This window comes from Sipha flava, unplaced genomic scaffold, assembly GCF_003268045.1.
Source record: "Sipha flava isolate LNK unplaced genomic scaffold, YSA_version1 170_pilon_pilon, whole genome shotgun sequence".
Classification (NCBI taxonomy): Eukaryota; Metazoa; Arthropoda; class Insecta; order Hemiptera; family Aphididae; genus Sipha; species Sipha flava.
The window spans coordinates 20,498-43,276 of NW_020271906.1; the positions used below are offsets into that span (position 1 = coordinate 20,498).

Here is a 22,779-nt window from a genome sequence, read left to right on the forward strand (position 1 = left end):
AGCCTAATTGCCGCAGTTTGTATAATATCAATTTTATCAGTTTTGTCGCAGATTGTAAAATCTTAATTTTTTTTTTGCCGCAGTTTACATACAGCCTTACCGATAGAAATATGTCTTCGTCACTACGAGTTATCGTACGAGCTCGCACGATACAAACAACTCGGATAACATAACGTCAAAGTATCGTAAATGCGGCGTCTAATTACATAAGCAGCGATTTATTAATCGATACACACGTACGGGATCTTATCGTAATAATGGCAATGAACACATAGCTTGACATTTTTAACATCGAACTTGTGTGTACTGAGCCTATATTTTTTCTTTTGAATTTATAATTAATTTTGACCGAAAGAGATTTAGAAAAAATATTTATAATTGTATGAAAAATAAATATAATAGTAGTAAGCCATACTAAAAATACATTTATCTTTTTTTTCCAGGGTACAGCACATGCATAACAGGTGGTCTGTGAATAGTATGTAGTTTGTGTATACGAGTGGTTAAGATTCCTTACGGTGCTTCAAAGGAGGTTAAAATTCCGCCTGAAAAGAATGGGTAATAATAAGGTCAATGGCAAATTCCACCCGGGAAAACATTCAAGTAAAAAAGGTACATGTACATTCCGCCCGTAAAAATAAATATTTTTAAACTAAGCGTTCCGTGACTGTACGACGCTGCGTACAGTTCACGACGCGGCGTGCTATAATATTTCAAAGTCACAAAATGTCCGAACGAACACGGAACAATCGTATCTCAGACGACAATCGTCATTCATGTCATATCTTATCAGCTTTGTCACATATTGTGGATCTAATAATTGGAAATATCAGATGGAAATATTATAAATTGTGTTCAGTACACGTCCTAGAGTCTTATACGCTTATACGCTATAATGGTTCAATTTATCGAATCAGAACGTGGATATATACTATTAGTATTAGACGATTTTAAATTTTCTAAAGTATTTGTAAAACGTTTTTCAAGCGAATGTTTCTTTACCTGTATTGTTATTATTATTATTTTTTTTTTTTTTTTTTTTTTGACAGAAATTACATATCCCTTATTTTACCTGTAGTTCATTCTGGGCGGAATTTACATGCATCCGCTTCAAAGACGGTCATCGACCGTTTCCCTGCACGTACGGCTATCGATCGAAATATCAAAAAAGATTGAGTAGAAAAAACGACATTATTAAAATAGATTTTGTTCATTTATTATTGATACGATAAAGATACATGGTAAGAATTTATATCAGACCAAGCACGTTGCTCGAATGTCATATTATTCTGGGATCAATGTTTTTGAGAAATACCCAAGTGGTCCTTTTAGTATAGGGACCTTACGGTATATTATACTCAGGGTCTCGCAAACGCTAACTAAGACGGCCCTGAGTAAACGTATATCTAACGATAATCTAGTATTGATTGAAATACAATTATTATAATTTTATTAGTTTACGCTCCTACATGCATGCGTTGTATACATACATTTCATATGGACATGTACCTAATTGAATGATCTCTATAGATGTATATATACATATCCTTATATGTATAAAATAACAGGTATTTTTTATATTCCAATTTTGTGACGACACTATTTAACGTTTTTCCAATTTTTTTCACAGAATTATTCCAAATATATTTTTGAGTGTCACACCACGTCGCCCGATTTTTAATTTTTTTGTTCGGAAGAAAGGTAGATGGGAAATTGGAAAAATGTTAAATGTTAAATTAAATGTTAATATCTACAAAAAATCGGAATATAAAAATAAAATCACCCTCTTCTTCCCCTCATAAGAAAAAAATTAAAAATCAGGTGACGTGGTGAAACTCAGAATAGTATTAAGCACAACTCTGTGAAAAAAGTTAAATAGTGTCATCAAAAAATAAAAATAAAAACGGCCGGTTCTTTTATATATATTGTATTATAGAATCATTTTTAATAATATTATGTGTATAAAATCATTAAAATAATTTGGAAATATTATCATTATTATTATTTTTTTTATAATTTATCATTCAGTTACTGCTACTACTTAGAACTTGATTAAATTAAATAAAATAAATTGTTTTCTTCTTTAAAAGACAATATGTGATGATTTAAGAATTTCATTTAGAGAAAGCAAAAAACTACACACGGGCAAAGCCGGGTAATTCAGCTGGTATTTATATATAAATACATATCAATTAATAAATATAAAAACACATTTTTATAATGCATCATTAGAAAAGTCAAATATCCAAACATGCCATGTACTCAAAATTTGGATAAATAACCAAAACAAAAATCGATTTTTTATCATATAATATAATAAAATTAATATCAAATATAAATTTGAATACCATTTAAATAATTAATGTATTCAATCAATAGTATCGACAGGACTCTGAAAATTTGAGTTTAGATGTGCAGTTTGTGTGGGTAAGGAAATAAAGCTAAAATGTAACTTTTATAGTATGCGTGTGAAATGTAATATAAAATATAAAATTGTTAGTTTCTTTTAACGCTTAGCGAAACGAGGATCGATTTGATTCCACGAAGATGTGAGTTATTACTTTTTTTCTTTTTCGAGCCTATCTAATCGGCCGTCACGCAGTGCCTTGTTCTCGGACTTATCGGCTTCGTTGTTGTCGCCGATACCGTAGCCAGTCGGTACGCAAAAAAAAAAAAAAAGGGCGGAAAGGACGAAATATAAAGAAATTGTCGATTCCGAGTATCACGATAAACAGCAAGAATAATGTGCATCTCGTACGACGTACATGACAATACAATATTATATTATTTATTTTTTTTTTTTGAACCTGTACAGAATCAAAAGGTATTTTCGAAAAAGGTTCAAAATACTGCGTAGTAAAAATATAATAGTAAGCATTAACAATAATACAACCATCGGTTTTTACGAGATACAGTACATGTCTAAAACGTGATCTTTGAATAGTTTCTTACGGTTCTGTAGAGATAACCATAAGAAAAATAATAATACTCTTACAATATGGGTGTCTAGAATGTGTGTGTGTGATCGTGTTTGTGTGTCTGTGATTGTATGTATAAAAAGGTTTTTATGATATTTTGAACCTTTATCTCTGGAGAACCGTACATTAACGGACCACTTAGTTTAAAAATATTTATTTTTTCGGAGGAAACAACAGATTCATTTTTGTATCCGCATATTTTTTCGGGCGGAATTTACATTACCTCCTTTGAAGCACTGTAAGGTATCTTATCCGCTCATACACACAAACTAAACACTATTCACAGACCACCTGTTATGCATGTGCTGTACCCTGGAAAAAAAAAGATAAATGTATTTTAAGTACGGCTTACTACTATTATATTTATTTTTCATACAATTATAAATATTTTTCTAAATCTCTTTCGGTCAAAATCAATTATAAGTTCAAAAGAAAAAATATAGGCTCGGTACACACGTAAAAATGAAAATCTTGCATTTAATGTTAAAAATTACAGCGGTCAATGTCGTGTGTTTTGTTTACAAAATCTTTTACATCTTTCACATTAATTAAAGCAATCATTGAAAAAAATATCAAATAAGCGAAATATTTTTAAATTAAAAATACATAGGGGCTTATTTTGAAGTTTCGCCTCGGCGCAATATTCGGTTGCTACGGCACTGTATATACCGGAGCCGGATTTAACCATTGTGCCGCTTTAAGCACTAAACAAATTGTCGCCTTTCAATATAAATATTTTTCTAGTCTAAAAAATGTTATTAAAGCATACTGTTAAAACACCACAACAGTTTGAATTTTCACGCTATAGCATGTTGTACATTGTGCCATGAACAGTGGCGTGCCGTATATAGGTATAAATGACGCCCAGGCATCAAGTTAAAAAGAGGTGGATGGTTGTTGGATAATAATATGTATATAATATACGTATAATAATAATATGAATTTAAATATGGGTGGGCGGGTGGTAAACTAGACTTTGCAATTGGCATCAAAAACATTTTTATCTCGGCACGCCACTGGCCATGAATGTCTCGAACTTACGATAATTTTCATGACACTCCCCTCCCCCCCCTCTGACATAGTTCTAATGACTGGTCTGCAACTCGGCCTTTGCGGTTTCTGTCTTTTACGTGCACTCGCCCGCAATACACTTTCTATCTCCACGTATTCTTCTCGCGTTGGTCGCCACGCGGAATATGTGTGTCGTTCGAGGTTTTCGCCGGCTATCGACCATATTTTCCTGGGACGGATCGTCATCGTCATCGTGGTGTAGCTGTGTGGTGTTGCGCCATTGTCCGCAAGGACGTGCGAGGGGGTGGGCAATAGGGGCAGTTGCCCAGGGCCCCGCGTCTTAAATTATAATTAATTCCCAGTGGTTCTGATTTAACTGAACTTTATAATATAAATAAATAAATATTTTATTAATATAAATTATAAGACCCAACATTTATTTTTCCCAGGGCATGGCAAACTAGCACAAAAAATATTGTATAATATAATATAATTAATTTTAAATATAAATTTGAATGCCATTTAAATAATTAATGTATTCAATTAATAGTATCGACAGCACTCTGAAAATTTGAGTTTAGATGTGCAGTTTGTGTGGGTAAGGAAATAAAGCTAAAATGTAACTTTTATAGTATGTGTGTGAAATGTAATATATAATTTAAAATTGTTATATTATTTTGACGCTAAGCGAAACGAGGGTCAAATTGATTCCACGAAGATGTGTGTTAGTATTTTTTTCTTTTTCTAGCCTGTCTAACCAGCCGGCATACAATGCCTTGTTCTCGGGCGTATCTGCTTCGTTGTTGCCACCGATTCCATAGCCGTTCGGTCCACAAAAAAAAATAAAAAGGGCGGAAAGGACGAAATATAAAGAAATTGTCGATTCAGCGTGTCATGATAAACAGCAAGAATAATGTGCATCTCGTACGACGTACATGACAATACAACATTTTATTATTTTTTTTCTTTTGAACCTGTACACAATCAAAAGGTATTTTCGAAAAAGGTTCAAAATACTGCGTAGTAAAAATATAATAGTTAGCAATAACAATAATACAACCGTCGGTTTTTACGGGATAAATTACATGTCTAAAACGTGCTCTTCGAATAGTTTCTTACGGTTCTGTAGAGATACCGACAGAATAAAAATAATCCTCTTACAATATGGGTGTCTAGTTTGTGTGTGTAAGAACGTGTTTGTGTGTCTGTGATTGTATGTGTAAAGAGGTTTTTATGATATTTTGAACCTTTTTGAAGCCCGATAGTATAAGATTAATTCGATATTTAGTTTATATTTATCGTCACGAAATGTATCGACAAAGCATCTGTTATTGTTAAAAATAATTTTTTATTGTTCCATTTTTACAAATTTGTTGATTACAAACGTGTTCGATTATAATTTATAATTATTAATTAGTCCCTGACCCATAGTAGTGAGAAGCTATTACTAACTCATCATTTTAATGTGCTCTAGACGTCTCCTATAATATCTTAACAGTTTCAGAAACAGTATGTAAATTATAGGTAGATGAAAAGGTACGAAGCAGTTATTTATCTTCTGTGAATTGCACACCTACTCACATATGTGTCATGCAAGACAAAGAGAATAGGCGGTACTAGACTCTATTGGTGGGGGGGGGGCAGGAAATACTTTAAGTAAAATATTAACACTATTTTGTCTAAATCTTTAAACTTGCAATACTATAAAAAAAGTATTTTATTGATAACTATTTTAACTTATTTCAAATAAGATTATTTTGTAAAATGAATAATACACTTACAAAAACCTAAATTTATATTATTTTATCTTATAAAATTTTAAAATAATAACTTACCGTAATTTACCTGTGATGGTTCTCATAGTCGGACCCAGAGTGATACATTTGAGTGTACCCTGTCATTTTTTGGTTATTTTTTCAAAATATGAAGGGAAGGTTATAAACACATACGTGTAGACCGTGTTATGATTTAAATTCTAAAAATAAAGGCTTCGTTAATGATGTAAAGTAACGATTGGTAAAATATACGAATAATTATTACGAGTATTTCAGACTTATTTCGAACACTTACAATATTACTTAAAAAAAACTATAATTTAATTATTGTGTATGCACATATATTCTCAACTGTAATTATTCAATTTTTTTATTCGCATTATTCACATTAGGGTGTGTCAAGCCACACCCGGCACACCTCGTAGAGCCGCCTATGATGGTTCTTGTATGAAAAACTCGTATAAAGTTTTTATTTTTTTTCTTTGGTTTGTGTTCATAATTTTTATTATAATTAATATTATCCAAAAAACTCAAGAACACTAAATAAAATACACACTTCAAATCAAAGTATAAAAATATAAAAAACGTTTGTGTTACAGACAATAATAAAGTAATAATAATGGTTCATGATTTGTCAATGATAAAAATAAATTATAATAATATTGAAAATGTTGACGCAAAAAATCTTGTCAGCATATTTATATGAATGGTTCCCACGGTTGTAGATAATAATATTATTACTTACAACCATGCAGTCTCTAAATAAGCATGTAATGTGAGAGATTACCAACCAATATTTGAAATGTATAGGGAGAGTAAGAACTAGCAGCGGGGACAGCTACCTACTTTGCTTCTCCCGTAGTACCGCCTATGACAAAGAGTATCACTTGATTTACGAGTTATTTGAAATATTCAATTATTTAATATTTAATCAACCATTTATTTAAATCAAGTCACACAGCTAAAGTAAATTTTATAACAAATTACCGGTAACAAATAATAACTGGAAAACCCTATCATTCTATGGTTAGTGTTTCGTTTACCATAAACTACAGGAGCAATATTTATAGTCTACTAAAATTGGATAAATCATTTGAAACATATTGTACTTTGAGTTCGCCGTGTTAGACGTTAGGATGTGCGAATGAACAACTGTTATGGTACATCGCTTGTGATCGACGTGGGTGAGGGACCATCTGTATAAACAATAATCGGCTACCTATCGTTGTTTAGCACGTTTAGAGCCGCGCTACACTGGAGCAGTTTTGACACGCGATGAAAACGCACACATGCAATGGATCGTGACAGATTAAATCGTTTTTGACGCGCGATACGGCGTGCCACCGTTTTATTCTACGTTTCTGCGTTTTCGATGCGTAGTGCTTACGCGTTTTCACCGCACAGCAAACCCGTTGAACTATTTCATGACCTTAAAAGTTATATAAGTTTTAAGGAAATTATGAGAGCGATTGTAATATTTACAAGGTATCTTGTTATTAAAAACATCTATACAATTGAGACATTTGACATTTATTTTTATAATTATATTATAATAAATAATAGTTAATATTACGTGATAATACTTTTTATATTTTTTATTTGCCCTGACCAAATAATAGTGTCTCGTTTCACCTATGTGTGTGTGTGTATAATATAATCATACATTTTTACTCGCAGCAAAGATGACATTGAACATTTTTACTGCGTTGTGTAAACTGATTGTTCATCGAAAATCCCAGGCGAAGCAGAGTTTAGAAAAAGTTGCCTATGTTCAAATAAATATTGTTTGAGTTTTTTTTTTTTAGATGTATTTCTTATTTTATTATATATTCATCGAATATTCTCGGTACATGTCCATGACTCATTGGAGACGCTGTCAAATTAACAGCTGAATATATTTTTTTAATAGCATCAAATCAATTCTCTTTCCAGGGGTTAATCGAATATAAAAATAATAGTGTCAAAAACTACTATCCATTTGTAAACCGTATCGTACATATATTTTTATATCGGTACACTTTTCCACTTAAATATTCGTCTGCCGTGATAATTAGACCAGACGAAGGTTACGACGCCACACATTATCTGTAGCTACCCGTACCTGTCACGGGTGTCTCGACTATTTAATGTGAGTTACGTGATTGGATAGGCATCTAAAGACGCCTGAATGGTCAACGATTTACGTAGGAATGTTTTCATCATAATCATTAGAGAAAATAATATGGTGCATTTAGGGATACAAAAAAAAAAAATCATATTGCACAGCATATTTTAATAGATTCATTAAATAACACCTACATAAAAAAAAAGCCTTTCGTATACTTCATGTAATATTTCATAAAAATGAATTCAAATATTTTAGAATAAATTACACTTAATCTGAGCAACATGAATCAAATTACGGACCCTTATTAAAATACTCTTACAAATAAATCGTAAAGCCCCGGTTACAATTATCGGGGAATGCCCAGGTACACCCGACATCCACCTTGTGTATATCTATGAATACTTTAATCATTGATTAAATATACAATATATTGTAAATACAATATATTATACAATGTATAATGATTATTAATTATTAATCAATGCTTTAATAGTATTATAATGCAACTGAGTATACTGGTAACTGGGTACATCCTCTTTAGAGAATGGCCCACAACAAAGAAAAAAGATTGGAAAAATTATTTTTATTGATGTCCAATGACTTATCCCACAAATTAGGTCGTTTTTCAATAATTGAAATAAAAAATTCTATTGATTCATTGAAATCGTCTTCCATTTTCCGTCTTCCAAATGACACGTCGAACACTCAACTACTAGCCTTTGAGAAAACATTGAAAACTTATTCTAGATACTGGAAAATTTTGTTCGAGTGAACGTCACAATGTAAAGGTAATTACTACTTTATTACGAGTTCGTTAAAATACATTCGATATTTATCGTATCGTAGTGACAAGTTCGTACGGTATTCGAGAAAAAAAATTCATGAATACAGTATTTTACCGCACGGACTTTGAGTGAACGTGCAAATTTAACACCCGTTGCCACTGCTATATTCGATTAAATCCTGTATACGATATACGAAAAAACTAATTTTATAATAGTTTGGACGATTTATTTAGTTAATTTTATTTTCCGAGACGGACGATAACAATAATAATAACAACGGCGAGTTATTTGATTTCAATTTAATTATTATTTATTACGTACCTATCAAAATCTAGTAAGTATTATTAGTACATGTATTTAATTAAGATAGAGGCTTATAAAAATCTAAAGACCTGTAAATACTAATAACAAAGTGTTATTACATTTTATAAATCAAAAGAGTTGTAGTTCTAATGCCATCTACGCGTAGAAGCGTCACGATATTTTCGCCGCGGCATCGCGATTGAACCTCCAAAATCACGAGTGTCGTTGAACGTGTTAAATAAAGCAAAGTTCTGTTACTAATCTATAAGTAACTACATAATATATTTATATCATACTTTAAACGTTTAAGGCGCGTACACGCGAGAGCAATTTGTGCATCCCACAGGGTGAGCATGCGTGAGCATTCGGATAAATGTTCGACGCATATTATGGATCGAACCAAATTTACCCATTTGCAATTATTTCAAACGTCCCAAATAGGTATATAAAATATAAGTACCTACATATCAGATAACAATAACAATTTTATACAAATGATAAAATATTTTTCGTAAGCGTTTGACGCACAACATAAAATAACAATAACTATCCACGCAGTGACTTGAATGCGCTCGGTTTTCGTCCGAGCGTGTACCGACAATGGGCGGCTCGAAATAAAACCTATTCGGCGAACGAAAGGATACGAATGCTTGCGAACACGCCTACACGATCGAACAATGAGTCAAACATGATCAAGCGCGAGCATTCGTCACTTTTGTTCGTTCGTGTACTTAAAACTGCTTAGTTAATATAATGAGTCATTCTTTTCAAAGTACAAAAAAAAAAAAAATACCCTTACAAATAATGAAAAAAAATAACCAAAATAAAGTTTAACTATTATTATATTTTATAATTTGGTGGGCGACGAACGGCGAGTCCAGAAAATATTACTAAAAACAAAATTAATAATTGTTTTATATAAATATATATAATATATTAATAACGGTTATAATTTAATACATAGTATTACTATTATTAAACTGATATAGAAAAGACCAAACAATTTTGAAACGAAATTACGAATAGCGGTATTAGTATCGTTAAGCCTTATCAAGTATGTACGGAAAGGAAATCTCATAATTTCATGAACATTTAATTTTTACTTTCTATATAATATCATCATGGAAATTTGATAAAATGTTTTAAATAGATATACAAGTTATGAAGTGGTGGTATAAGAAATATTTTTCGACGGATATTCATCGGATGCAGAGTAATAGTATTCGTCGTGGATAGTGCACGTATAATACATGCCCCCAGTGAAAATATTGGGGTGTTCTCCCGTCATTGTGTACGCTTCCCTCTTGGTGGTCTTTACCTTAAATATATAATATTTTATAACCTGACACATGGGCCGTGTGGCCAAATGGATAAGGCGTCGGACTTCGGATCCGAAGATTGCAGGTTCGATCCCTGTCACGGTCGTAGTTTACAATACATTTTTGTTTTTATTTGTAAAAATAAATATTAGGTATAGTTATTTTTACCGACATTATTTAATTTTTTCCCTACCAACAATCAAAGTTATATAGTTACTAATTTTTTTTTTATACTAGTTTAATAAATAATTATATATGTATATAATACTAAATAAAAAGTCTATTTGATCTATAAAATTAGTTTTATTGTGTGCAACATCACAGAATTTTGTATTCGTTCTAATTTGGAAGACCCGTCTATTTATTTATACATAATTATATTTTATGTGGAGTGTACGCCTCTTGTCAAAATTCTTACCAGGCACAACGTATTGCACTCGTTGAATTGGTTCAATGGTTTCATAATCTGTATCTGAATTCGATGTAAATTAATATACATTTTCTTTATTATTTCATCATCATGTATATCCAAAGTCAATAAAATCGTGACTTTTGAATTTTTTGACCAAATACGCGAGTGACCTGGCGATAAGACTCTCGGAGTTTTCGACATCGATGGCACAAAGAATAATACTAAACACGATTAATTGTCAGAAGTTTGTATTTTCTGGATATGGTGGACGTAACATAAAAGGACGTTTATGTCGTGGTCAAAACGTTCGACCACCAGCATCGCCGGAAATAAAGTACCTAAGAAGTACCCGAACAAAAAAAAATATCTGAGAAAAAAGTATTATATTATAAAAGTAAATATTAATAATAAAAATATAATCAAAAGTTTGTTTTATTAGTTTGATGTAACGACGAGCGATAAGCGCAAATAATAGGTTGATAATTTAGAATAGAGGTGCTATTAATTTATTAGCCAAAAACAGTTCATTTATTTTGATACTGACATAATGAATATTGACATAATGATATATCAAAACATATGAACAAACAATAAGTGTTCTACTACAACACTGTGTATTAAAATAAATAATTTTGATTTATTTTATTGTATACTTATAACAAAAAATATTATTATACTTATTACTAAATAGTGTTTGGATTTTTCTTCTTACATAATAAATATACAATAATGTTACGAGCAAGGCCGTATCTAGACATTTTTTTCGGGAGGAATCCAAAACATGTACATTTTAATATTATTGAATTTAGATTTTAACTTTTGATATTTGTTTAAACATATACAGAACAAGATTTAATCTTCTTTTATTAAAATTAATATCATATTTTCATATGATATTATGATATAAAATTATAAGCAGTCAATGATTAATTGTAATTTTTGACTGAAAATATTTATGTTGGTATTAAAAATATAGTATTTAAACATTCGTAAAACATTGAAGAAATTTCGGATGAGGGGGTCCAGGCACCCTGGAATCCCCTCCAGATACGACCTTGGTTACGAGTGTCATATGTGTATACAAATAATCGAATGGAGCCACCGATGACCGCTGACAATATCGGCGGTGTTAGCGCATGTGGATTTCGACCCGAGATTACGAAAAAAAAAAAAAAAAAAACACGGAACAGTCACGTGTTTGCCTACAACAGTTAACCACATGCGTCGTTGTTGATGACTGTAATACATTCTTTCCAAGATAATAAAGATTTGATGCACATTCCTATGATAATGGTATACATATCAAGTCAACTAATGTATTCGAAATATATTAGAGAAAGTTTTGTTCGTCTGCTTTGCAGTGAAACTACTTATTGAATTCTCATATTAATGAGTGTTTTCTTATATTCGATACCTATCTAAATGCATTAAAATAGTTTCATTTTATAAATATATATATATATATATATATATATATATATATATATATATCAAAATGTGAGTGCGATCATTAATGATTCATACTACTGAACGTTAAAATTTCGTAGTATTTCTTAATATAATAATTTATTTTTACGTACCAGGTACGAATCTTTGTAGAATGTGAAACGGCGTATTGCGCGTCAAAAATTCCCTAATCTATCACGATCCATGTGTGCGTTTTCATTGCGCGTCAAAACTGCTCCAGTACGGCGCGGCCCTAAACGTGCTAAACAACGATAGGTAGCCGATTGTTGTTTATCTGAGTCAGGTGGTCCCTCACCCATGCTGATCACAATTGATGATACCATTACGGTTATTCATTCGTACACCCTAACGTCTAACACGGTAAACTTAAAGTACAAAGTGTTTCAAAACGATTTATCCGATTTTGGTAGACTATTAATATTGTTCCTGCAGTTTGCGGTAAACGAAGCACGAACTATCGAATGATAGGGCTATCCAGTTTTTACTGTTTACCGGTAATTTTTATATAAAATGCACTTTAGCCGAGTGACGTAATTTAATTAATTGCTATCAAAATTTCGACCGAGTAACAAAAAATGTTTTGTGAAAGAAAGCTTGAGTTTTGTACAACTATTTTTGATAAGGGTGAAGAGATAAAAAAGTTTTTTTACAGCTTCGTTTTTATTTTAAATATTAGGCCTTAAACTTAATGATATAGACACATTGAATGTTTGTATATATGATACATAAAAATTAATTTAACTGACTAACTTGTAAAACTTGTACCCTTTTATAAGCTTATTACTAGTATTTAATTAAAATTTGCTTATATATATATTTTTATATTCATTTAAAGCAATGGTTCCCAAAAGTGGTGGACTTTAGATACTGAACGGGGGAATATAATTTTGATGATATAACGAGAATTTTATTTGTTCTGCGAGCATTAATCCCATTTGTATCGACGTATCTCTGTAAGTCAGGCTTTTCCACGCTTTTGCAAATTAAAAGGCAAGCAAAAAAAATCGTTTGGATATGGAAAATTATATGTGTTGACGTTATCAAATATATCCCCACGGATTATGGACTTAGTAAAAAAAAAAAAAAACAAATTCAAATTTCACATAGAATTAATTTTACCATCATATTTAATTATTATTTATAAAATTGTATTTAAAAATTTATTAGTTATAAAGTTGATTTGTATTTTATTTTTAAAATAATGATAAAAAAAATTTCATTAATCGTATAACATAATATTATAATATAAATATATATAGTTATTTTGCAAAATTTTCTTTGTGTGGCTTACTAAAAAAAGGTCATCTTATTTATAATTTAAGGGAAGAGGGCATGAGACTTTTGAAAATGTACAAGGGAAGAATGGAATAAAAAAGATTGGGAACCTCTGATTTAAAGTAATGAGATTACAGTGTTAATCGTGGTGGCGGAACAAATAATTCAAGCGAGTCGGTTTTGTGTTGTCAAAAGTCATGTTTCATAATAATTTTTTTCGTATTGTTACTTTGCGCTGAAAATAATTACGAGTAACGAGTAATTTAAATATTATTACTTGGCTTAGGGACTTATAGCTCTAAAAAATACACAAATATGCATGCAAATATGCTTTTGAAATCATTAAAATATGCTTCTAAAATCATTAAAATATGCATTTATATGCATTAAAAAAAAAAAAAAAAAAAAATGACCTCATAGTACACAAAATAAAACGTGTTCATCGGATGTAAAGGTATCTTTAAACTCCGAAACAAAACTTTGTGGTCGGCTACTCGTAGACTGTTGTACTTTCGGCATTACACAATATTATAAAATATACGCGTACGACGTTTTACGTATGATTCGACGTTGTGTGGTTGCGAAATGCAAAAACAACGACAAATAATAACAATGCCGTAGCAACCAAACATTGCGCCCGGGGCGAAACTTCAAAATGCGCCTTTACGTATTTTCAATTTGAAAATATTATGCTTATTAAATATTATTTTCGATGATTGTTTTGATTATAATATGATGGCTATTAAAGATTTTGTAAACAAAATATAAGAGATTGACCGTTGTAATTTTTAGCATTAAACGCAAGATTTTCATTTTTGCGTTCTCCCAGGAATTGCGCCCGGAGCGTAGGCACCTCTCGCCATCCCCTAGCTAACGGCCCTGGATAACAATCAACTGAAATGGACACTAAACAAATAATCTATTATTTTATATCAGCTATTATCTTTATCGACATCCGGTCGATATCTAGCGGATTATACGGTCCATAGAGGTTTATAGTATTATTTATACTTAAGTCCTCTTAAAATATTTTTTTTCGATAGCTTGAAATATGTATCCATAGTTTTTAATTTTAAATTTGTAAAATTTGTCAAAATATGCAAAATAAACATAAACATGCAAAATCTATCAAATATGCAAAAATATGCACATTTAAATTTTAAATCTGATATCATGGCACTGAGAAACGAATTTATTTCGCCCTCTGCTATATTTAACAATAATTAAAAAAAGTATGCAAATGCTAGAAGTCTCTAAGACTAATTATTACGTATTTATTGATCGTGCTATATTGTAATTTATAACATTATGAAGGCGGCCATAGTCATACACATTTGAAATTTAACATTTTAACAACAGTGGCGGCTTGTGAATTAATATTCTATGGAGACTAGAAATTTGAGTCTTAATCTAAGACGAAAAAATATGTATTTAACTATACATGTAACAAGAATTGTGCCAAATTTATTCAAATTAAATATGTATTAAAATTAAAAATTATTCCTGAAAATAGTATTTTTCGATCAATTGCCGTGCGGTAAATTGTAATTGTGATCAATTGGCTTGCGATCAATAATTTGCGGTTAATTGTCGCGCGGTAAATTGTTTACGATCAATTGACGTGTATCCAATATTAATACTATCAGTTAGGTAAATCACTGATTTCACAGCAATACGTACAAGAAACTAGTATGCGAACTTCAGTTGCCCGTAACACATTTTTATTGCCTTAAGATGTTATATTTGATGTATTCTAAGAAGTTCATCTTATTTATACTAAATTTAATATTTGAACAATTTTGTGTCGAAACAATTTATTTTGTGTGCGCATCCCCCATGGACAGGACGTGTTTCGGACAATATACGCTAAACAAGTCCGGAACACCTGCGTTTTTGGAGAAATCGCGCCATTTTGTTATCCCTACCCAAAGTATTTGTGTTCAAGAACCTTCTAGATACTTATATACAAGTACGGATTAGTTTAGTATACACTCGAACGCTGGCATCATCATTCTTTGAGTTGTCCTTTCAAGAATTTAATCGCTTCTAATTAGTTACAGAAGTATCCACTACAATAAAAAATGTAAGTTTATTTTAAAATTTGTTTACAATTTTTGTATCAATTATAGTTGTAATCAAGAATATATTTATATAAAGAAATAATTAATATATATGTGTATACAAATAAATAAATAAAACGCCAGGCTAAGCATTTATTTATTTATTTATATATTAATGTAAGGGTTTTAACAATTTACTAAGGTTTGTTTTATTTTATTACTATTTTATTATTAAACGTTTAAGTCTATAGAGTATTGAATTAAAAAATTATATTTTTTTAAGAATGAAGGTGATAAGAATAATATGGTATTATATTATACATTTGTGTAGTTCACCTACAAATACTAAATTGAAATATTTAACTATGAGACTAACGACAACCAAACCCCTCTATTTCCGGAAAATTTTCAAAAACTGCTTGATGCATTGCTATTTCAAAATCTAAAATAATTTTTTTAGGTATTATTTCAGCTATTTTTATTGTTTTCAATAATGCAATATATTTCTTTTTTTCTTTATTTGGCAATAAATAAAACATTGACGGAATGTATACTCCATTTTTAATGCCATGAACTGTGTATAATTGCGTGTAATATTTATCACTATAGTTAAAAGTACCATCCATGTACAAAACATCTAATTATTTTAAAAAAATTGTCAATACAAATATTGTATTCCATTGTATTACATGAAAAAATAATTATTTCATTTAGCACATCGTTGTCATATAAAAATAACTTACCTCTATTTGTTTTTATGTCTAATAAACTTAATGTTTGGTTTGTTCGGAAAACAATGCATCCCTGCATTATGAATATTTCTTGCTATGAGTTTTAAATCGGGTGAAATCAAATCTCCTTCGTTAGCATATTTAGATACTTCTTTTCGTATTATTTTTGATGGTTTTTCAACCTACGGTTTTTCTTTTGCAAGAATTACTAATTTTTTGCCGTTTTAAGGCGTTATCACTGGCATGACTGTGATCAAAACACGATTTATCTGGATTCAAACTTAATTTTCTAAGTCTTTATAATATTATTAATTTTAAATGGTATTCATTTAATTAACGTTTATTTTTCGAATCGTAGTAACATATCTAATCTAATTTTGGTTTGACGACCGATATAATAATCCATACATCATTTAACGACGTACTTATTAGAAGTCTGCACGGGCCAAAAATGTTAGACGTGGTCCGGTACGGATTTTCAGCTGACGTATAAGGCCTCTTTCACAGCCGCGCGTATCGTCCGCGATGTTTTCGAATCACACTATTTATGTTCATAAGCGCCAAACTGACGAGGGCCCATATGGGTATTTGCGATTAGCACGTATGAATTTAATATAAATTGAAGAACGCCGTGTATGAAAGTTCGGCTGTGAAACGGGTTTTAAGTCTTAAAAGTATTTTTCAAAGCCCAGCTCGGCCCTAATAAATGTTTAATGACTAAAATTAAAAAATTTGTACAAATTTCTTACATACTGAAAAAACCCGGCTCGGACGGTTATAGATTTGAAAATGTAAAAGCCTGGTTCGTGGTCCGTGTCTCGTTTAAAAAAATCCCGGCTTGGCCTGGATTCAAATATTTAAAGGCCTGGCCTATGCAGGTATCTAATACTTATATTGTGAGATAATACAGAAGTAATTAATTTTATTAGTGCTGCTTTTAAACTAATATGTGATGTAATAATAACAAGTTATATTAAATAATAAAAATTTGTTTTTGCATATTTTTGCATATCTTGGTGAATAAAATGCATATTATACAATTTTTTATTGTATATAAATTCAAGCTCTAATAATAATTCACCACAAATAACAATACATTTAATATATAATTCAGAATATGATGTGAATCGCTCATATACGAATTAAAATATTGGTAAAACAAAAGAAACTATAACAACTTGCCTTTATGGTTCACAATTATAAAACACTATGATTTTACTATTTAACTATTTGAGTAGTAAAAATTATTAGTTATAATCAGGGCTCATAACTTATAGCTCTAAAAAAGATAGTTATAAACACTGTAATATACTCATAAAAATATTCATATAAGCGCTTAAATATGCACTAAAAATACAAAAATATGCGGAAAAAATATATCATGAATAATAATTGTATTATTATTAATATTATCAATTATTATATAATTGTATAATTCCCCTCTTATTATTTTTACAAGCAGTTAGCGACTCAGCGATTAATAAAACTACTGTATGGTTTAAACGCTTCACGATTTTTATCGTTCGTAAATCCACGTGTACATACGAATTAATGAACGGTAACACCGTTCGTTGTTTGGATATTAAATTTCAAAACGATACAATCACAGACATGACTAGACTTCATATGCAGTGGCAGCCAAGTTAATGACCAGTACCACATTAATGAACCGTGTAAAAAGCTCCATATCCCATTTAAATTGTGAGGGGGTCGATTCCAATTAAATATTTATATAATTTCAAAAAAAGTCTGCATTATCTATTTACAATTAATAATGTACAGTATTTTCAATACCTTTAAATTTAACTCCATGAATGTTATTCATCTAGAATCCTGGATTACACATGTATTCATGATAAGAGTTGTATAGAATAACAACATTCTTTAAATAGTATGTTCATACCTATTGGGTTTAATAATAATAAGACTGAAAAACTCATTATATTTATATTTTATAACATTATAAGACGTATAAATAAGAACACAAGTCTAATTTTTGTAAGAATATTTTTAAAATATCAATCATACTTGCAACATCAATATTTCTCATAAACTTTTGTTCTTTAAGTACAAATAATAATACATTGAGGCTTTTTTGTGTCGTCGTGCTTCTTAATTTAGTTTTTACTATTGACATTTTTCAAAAACTTCTTTTACACCCACATCTGATCACTGATATAACCTAAAGATATAATGTGCGTGCTGTCGGTTACTCGACGGTGTTAATGTTTCATTAATGTTAAATACCTACTAAATGTTAAGGCTGGGACAAGTTCAATAAATATAAACAAAACTCGCTAAATAATGTTGTTAACTGTTATTGTAGTATGAAATATTAAAATAATATGTCTAACAAATTCATTAAAATTCTAAATAATAATACTAATACTGTAAAAATATCTTTTAAGACTAATAATAATTTGATCAAACATATAAATTATTGAACTAAGAACTTCTCAAAAAATCCCTCTTCTATTGAAAATTCTGGTATATTATAAACTTAAATGTAATTTTAATACATTATATTAGGTAAGACAAAAAAAATAATATTTTAAATAAAATAAAGAACACATTTCTAAAATACAATTAAAAAATACTGCCCCTAATTTAAATTTTTCTTAACATTTTTTATAAAATAACCATAATATATTCGTACATTTTGATATCAATACAGACTTAGAAATATTAAATACCCAAAATAAAATTTATATTAATTCAATTTTAGAAAAGTTACACATACACAATGAAATAAAGAAAAATAATTTTAATAATATTTTAAATGTACAAACCGATTTTAAAAATAATATCATATCAATAGATACATTTTATATACCTGTTAATAATAAATGATCACCACCAAGCTATTTATATATCTTAACATATCAATGTATAATAAGAACTGATATTAAATAAGCACTCCTATTAAAATAAACTATCTTAATGCAGAACCACCAATTTTTTTCAATTTATTCCTTCTTTTTTTTTTTCATACTCCATCGCGATTTTATTGATTGTCAGGAGCGTACCTAGAAATTTTTTATGGGGAGGGGTCCAAAATGTTTATTTTACCTGTTCTCTAATTATAATTTTAATTTAACTTAATACCAACAAATTACTGTTAATATACTATAGTATGGTTTATACATTATAGGCAGTGTTAGGAATAGATTATGCAACATTTATCTAGAAAAAGATGAAAGATAATATGTCAAAATTCATCTAGATAAAAAAAAAAGATATTCTCAAAAATTTTTATTTTTTGGTCAATATTTCATATTCTAATAATATCTACGACGACTTAATTATAATCATTATTATTTATAGGTATCTAGGTTTTAATGTTTATTGTAGTAATTTAGTGTACCATTAAGCAGTATTTATATATAATGTACAATATGATATGATAATTACAATATGATAGTTAATTACTAAAAAGTTACATAAAAAAAAAAAAAGAAAATGAAAATTGCTCTGTACGTATCAGGATGAATACAGAATAAATAAAAAATTATTTTAAGTTAACAATATTGGTTTCCTTTCCATATAATATTAATTTGATGATTTTTTATTATTATATAAGTAGTGACAACTTAACGGGTTCCAAGAGTGAAGTAATGTCTATTCAAAGTATGAGTTACATGTGTATACTAAAATCAAATAGCTACGATATTTGTAACTTTCATGGAAAAATAAAAAATTAAGTTTAAAAATATCAAAAATATTTTCCCGACATGAAAATACAAATAAAATGTCATATCAAGAAATAATAATTACTTATTAATAATACACGAATTATGATTATGAATACAAAATCTTTATGTATAAAAGAAAGTCAGGTTATTTACAGAATTTATAATTCAAGAACGGCTGGACCAATTTTGATGATCTCTGATTTATTGGATTCGTCTCCGTACAATAATAAAAATAACTCAAATCTTGGCAAGAATACAGATAATTATCTAGATAAGTAAAAATGTTATCTTAGATAAGTAATTAGATAAATCAACGTTATTTATCTAGATAAGATTAAAGATGACAAAAAATCTATCTAGATAAGTCCCAACACTGATTATAGGTATATTATATAATCTATAAACTTTGTGTATTGAAGATAATGGGAAATTAAAATACACCATATACTATTATTATACTATTTACTATTAAACCGTTGAGTATATAGGAATTTCAATGGGAGGGGACCGGACACGAAACCCCCCTTGGTCACGCCCTTGGACTTTGTATTTAACTGATGATGAATTTTTTATTCGAAACCGGTCGTAATAAAAAATATAAATGTTAAATACGAAATTAAATAATGGTAGTTATATGAATTTTGTTAAATGTATCTAATTATTTTTTGTTTCCATTTCTAGCACTATTCCACAACATACCACAATGGCATTGTCAATTAAGTAAGTAGTTGATACAAATAATATTAATTTTGTTGCATTTTAAATTAATTTAATATTTTACATATTTAATATGGATTATCTTATACATACGTACAGAATATTCGAGGTTAACCATTTTGAGTAAATAATGTTAATTTTTTTTTTAATTACGAGGTAAAGATGTCGGATAGTAGAAGATACATCATTATACGGACGTTTAAATCATTACTCATTAAAAATATATTAATTAGAGATCTCGTGTATATTTACTTAAATGTTAGTGAGACGTAAAAATAACACACTAATATAATTCATTATTATTATTTTTTTAACAATTTTAATCTGATTCTTTTTTATTTTAAGTTGTTTAATAAGTTTGGAATGTTGTACAGTTCGTATTTATTATTAATTATAAAATAATATTTATCTCATTTATTCATAACTGTTATGCATTTAAGGTTATTTTATATTACGCTGTTGTTTGTTAATATCAACGCCATGCCTACTGCTAACCCTCCGGTAACTCCATTTGTTCCGGATCCATCGGCTTTGGAGTTTATTGGTAAGAAAAAATGTATTAGCGTAAACACAATTTTATAGTATCTTAATATTAACTCCTGTATCGTTTGTATCTTTATAAAAAAACATCTTCCTTTTGGTATTTGAATAGATATATATGTCTTTTAATTTCTCTACTAATTTTACAAAAAAAATAACCAATTCATTTTTTCCAAATAGTTTTAAACTACAATTTAATCGGTGTTTATGGATAGCGAAATTTAACATTATTGATTAATGAATACCTATATTATTTATTAGGCTGGGAATCAGAGATAATCGTATGCGGAGTAGACTTCATCAATATGTTGGCCACTGTGTGCACCGCGTGCATTGACGGACAATGCGCCGTTGAAGAAAGTAAGTGAATAATTTTACCATATAGTTAGTAAGTGTTCGGGAGGACCTAAGTACAGATATATAGGTACTAAATTATCATGAACTGTGACGGAGGACCGTGATTAAGAAAAATACCTAATGTATAAAGTATGTAGAAACAACCAATTTTTACCAGGGCTCCAAAATTATTATTCATAATATAATTTTAACAAAGCGATAATATAAAACATTTTTTTTTTGTTTTAGGCAATATGAAAACTCAAAATGACTCCTTACAATTAGCGTCTCAATGTTGTTCTGACTCTTGTAAGCTTAACAGCATGAAACAGCTTTGTGGTTTTCAAAGGTATTCTTAAGCTTATTGTATCATATATAAATAACCATTATCTCAACGATTAGAAAATAAAATAATAATAACATAGCTTGGCCAAATAATGATGATAATGTCATGTGTCCAATCAGTGGCGGAATCAGAGGAGGGGCACAGGGGCACATGCCTCCCCTGTCAATTTTCTATCGACAATATTTTTATGTTACTACAAGTATCGTTTAATTGAAAAATACCTACAATAAATAAGAATGATACCTACTACCTATTAGTATAATGATTATTTAAATTTAAACTGAATAGATATGTTTGTCAAAAAACATAAATGAAGACTTCAATTCGACCTATAAAATTATAAAGTATGAAAATCTATGAAGATATTTTTATTTATTAGTGACTACATACATGGATAACTTGCCTATAAGTATAAATTATTATCTTGATGTGTGATATTATGTAATCCACATTATATTAAATATATTACGAATTTTGATTAAAAATAAGAGTATATACTATTAATTGTAATCAAAGATCATTATATAATTTATATGCCCCCTCTCCCCCTTATCAAAATATTCAAGATCCGCCTCTGTGTCATGTGTAATCATGTGATATACGAGTACCTATTATCACACGAGTGAGCACAAGGAATATAAATTATGAATTATATGACAATACAGATTCTAATTAATTTATAATTTACAAATCATTGTATAGGTATGTATATTTTTAATTGTTATTTCTAATTGTAAAGAAAGAGTTGTTCCACAATAGTAAATATATTATACTAAGGAGTATTATTTTTAGTATACACTGTATACATTTTTTAACATTATTTAGCATATAATTGTTTATGATAGCTATGTAACCATTACAAATACTATAAAAATTTACAGTTTCCTTGTTGAACACATAACAGCAGAACTAGCAGAAGTAAAAT

At 29.4% G+C, this 22,779-nt stretch overlaps 1 non-coding gene across 1 annotated transcript; it reads left to right on the plus strand.

Moving 5' to 3' along the window:
- Positions 1-10,311: 10,311 nt before the first annotated feature.
- Positions 10,312-10,384, plus strand: Trnar-ucg. Its single transcript has one exon. It is a non-coding gene; the product is annotated as a tRNA-Arg (tRNA).
- The last annotated feature ends 12,395 nt before the right edge of the window (positions 10,385-22,779 follow it).